The sequence below is a fragment of the Arachis duranensis genome, chromosome 4 (assembly GCF_000817695.3).
Source record: "Arachis duranensis cultivar V14167 chromosome 4, aradu.V14167.gnm2.J7QH, whole genome shotgun sequence".
Taxonomy (NCBI): domain Eukaryota; kingdom Viridiplantae; phylum Streptophyta; class Magnoliopsida; order Fabales; family Fabaceae; genus Arachis; species Arachis duranensis.
This window is the reverse complement of record NC_029775.3, coordinates 38242118-38245272: the sequence shown is the minus strand read 5'-3', so window position 1 is coordinate 38245272 and position 3155 is coordinate 38242118. Positions and strand designations below refer to the sequence as shown.

At 40.5% G+C, this 3155-nt stretch overlaps 1 non-coding gene across 1 annotated transcript; it reads left to right on the top strand.

The window, feature by feature from the left end:
- Positions 1-1277: 1277 nt before the first annotated feature.
- Positions 1278-1385, top strand: LOC127747381 (small nucleolar RNA R71). Its single transcript, XR_008009180.1, has one exon. It is a non-coding gene; the product is annotated as a small nucleolar RNA R71 (small nucleolar RNA).
- Positions 1386-3155: the final 1770 nt, after the last annotated feature.

Below are 3155 nucleotides of genomic sequence, written 5' to 3'. Positions count from 1 at the left end.
GGTACCTACTGAATAACATCAAAAAGGGGAACAGTTACCTCAACCTTTTTGAATATTTCTACCATTTTAGGATCAGGTTCCAGCTGCTTCCTAGGCTTCCTTGCAAGTTGTGGAAATGAAATGGGAGTAGTGTTTTCTGTGGTGCCTGCACCTTTTTGTGCCTCTTCCTGTGGTTGAGCTATCTCTTCTTCGGCTATGTCCTGTATATCATCTTCCTCTTCAACATCTTCGATTTCTACCACCTCTTCAGCTGAGGCGTATTCTGGTGAGCTTGGTTCCTCCTGATTCCTCTCCTGCAGTGTGGTTCCAAACCTTAGGTTGATGGCATTAATGCCACCCTTTCGGTTGGGTAATGGTTGAGAGGGGAGTCCACCAGAGCTTGAGGACTCAATGATTGAGAGGGGATTCTAGTGGTGCTTGAAGGTTGGTTACTGGAATTTTGTGCTGAACCAAGTTGTGTCATAAAAGCTTGTAGAGTAGAGGTGAAACCATTTAGACTGGCGTTAATACTGTTCACGATGGTATTTTCCATGGCCAGTTATCTTTTCTCAAAAGCTTGTAATAATTCTTCATTAGAAGATACAGAAGAATGAGTAAATTGAGAGGTTTGCTACTAATTGTTCGGTGGTCCTTGGTTTTGCCTCAGGTGAGGTGCTCGGTATGGTTGATTTTGCTGCCTGTTGTTGTAATTATTCCACCTCTGATTTTCCTGATTATCTCTGCCTCCCCTATTATTGTTATCCCTCCAATTCTGGTTTGAATTGTTCTGCCATCCATGGTTATTATTTCCACTTTGATTGTACCCTTGGTTGGGGCGGTCATAGAAGTTGTGAGTGGATGCCACCATGTTGTCTTCTTGTTGGAGCTGCGGGCATTCATCAGTATAATGGCTGTAATCAGCACAAATTCCGCAAATTCATTGTGGGACTAGTTGTTGGTTTTGCTGCGGTTGAGTTTGCTAAGCTTATTGATTTAACTGCATTTGCTTCATTAGGTTGGTCATTATTTAACTGCATTTGCTTTAGCAGGTTGGTCATTTCACAGATGCTTCGATTTAGAGCAGCAGTCTCTATGCCAGAAGATACTTCTGCAACGGCCCTTGAACGGCCTTGCTTCTGTCTGTGGTTCCGAGTAGATTCAGCTAAATCACTGATCAATTGCCAAGCTTCATCAGTGGTCTTGTACTTTTTCATAGACCCATTGCTGGCACTTTCCAATGTGGTCTTATCTTGGGGTCTCATACCTTGTGTGACATAGCTGAGTAGCACGATCTTGTCAATCATGTGGTGGGGACATGCTTCCAGAAGATTATTGAAGCGCTCCCAGTATTCAAAGAGAGTCTCATTGTCATCCTGAACAATTGTAGAGATATCCTTCCTCAGTTTATCAGTAACTTCAGATGGGAAGAATTTCTCCAGGAACTCCTTTCTGAGTGTATCCTAGATGGATACGTTTGCTAGAGGTTGAGTGTAGTACCACTCTCTTGCTTTTTCCACAAGAGAGAACAGAAAAGCTTTCAGCAGAATTGAAGTTTCATCAGCGCCATCACGCCTGACAGTAGAACAGGCTGCCTGGAAATCTCTCAAGTGCTTGATAGGCTCTTGAGCAGGTAGGCCATGAAACTTCGCCATCAAATTTAGTAGTGCGGTCTTTATTTCAAAATCCGTAGCTACCGCTGGATGATGCGCTTGAAACGGTTGCAGTGTAAAATCAGGAGCTCCTTCCTCCTGAATGGTAATTCTTCTAGCTGCCATGTTTTCTGCACGTAAAACAACCGAATCAGTAGAACGGGGGCTGGTTTCTTCCTCAAATTCACTTTCAGATCCGCCCTCAGAGCGGACTAACCTACGCTGTCCTCGCCTTATTCGTGAAATTGTTCTTTCAATTTCAGGATCGAATATTAGCAAGCGCGGATCAGGAAGTGAACGTGTCATTTGACAGAAGAAACACGCAGCTCATAGTAGCAAAATTAAAGAAAATGCAAATAAATAAATTGTAATTAATAAAATAAGCACTCTATTGTAACTCCCCGGCAACGGTGCCAAAAATTGATGAGGTGCAGAAGCTGGTGAATTAAAAATTTATTAAAATGGTTACGTTGCAAGTATAGTTCTTAACTCACCGAAAATCTGCCTATCAATTTAGAAATATGTCACTGAAAATTTAAATTAAAATTACTGGGAGTTTTAAGTCCCAGGTCGTCTCCCAACGAGTTGCAGAAAAGTGTGCTGTTTTATTAATCAGATATTCCAAGAAGTTGAGCTAAGTAAATTGGAATTTAAATTGAGAAATTTTAAATAATATAAGTAAAAGTCTTGAGTGGGAATTGATTGGTTAGAATCTCTATCATTGATGGTGTGATTGTAAGATTAATTTATAATTAATAGTTGTTCTGTTTGGTTATCCCTTACTAGGTAAGAAAAAGTCAAACAAGTGAAAATGCTAGATCTGTTCACAAGTTGCAACCCACTTAGTTCAAAGGGATTGGCGTCGGTGACAGGATAGCAATCCAACATTTAACCCAATTACAAATTTTTCTTTCAATCCTTCCAATTCAAGAGTTCCCTTTAATCAACTCCCCATAAAGTAATGAAACTACTCACGCATTGTAAATAAAGAATCCATGGCACATGAAAGGGAATTAAAAGAAGACATGATTATTGGAATTGAAATTAAATTAAAAAGAAATAATCCTTGCATTAATTAATCATAAAAGTATCTGAATGACAAAATTGAACATAACAAAGAACATGGAAGAATAAAACCAAGTTAAGATGCTCCAGTGTATTTATAGTAGTTGGTCGTGATCTTCCCTGGATAAGATATTCTTATCTTATCTTATCTTTTGGGAGCTTTATCCCTATCTTTGTTGGAACCGCCTTTCCTAGGCCTTTTCGGCCTTTAGGTTTTGGGCTTTCGTTCCTTTTGATGGGCCTTCTTAGCTTATTTGTTCGAGGTCCGACCTCAGGCGTGGGCCTTGGGATGAGGTCGGACCTTCTATGAACTTACCGAGTTTGGGGAGCTCGGTCAAGGTATGAACAGCTGTCTGCCTTTATGTGATTTTTGCCTTGCTTGTTGTATTCTTCTTTGTAGGCAAGATTTTTATGTCTCGAAAGGTTCTGCAAGCGATGTCGACCAAGATTCCGAGTGGTCTT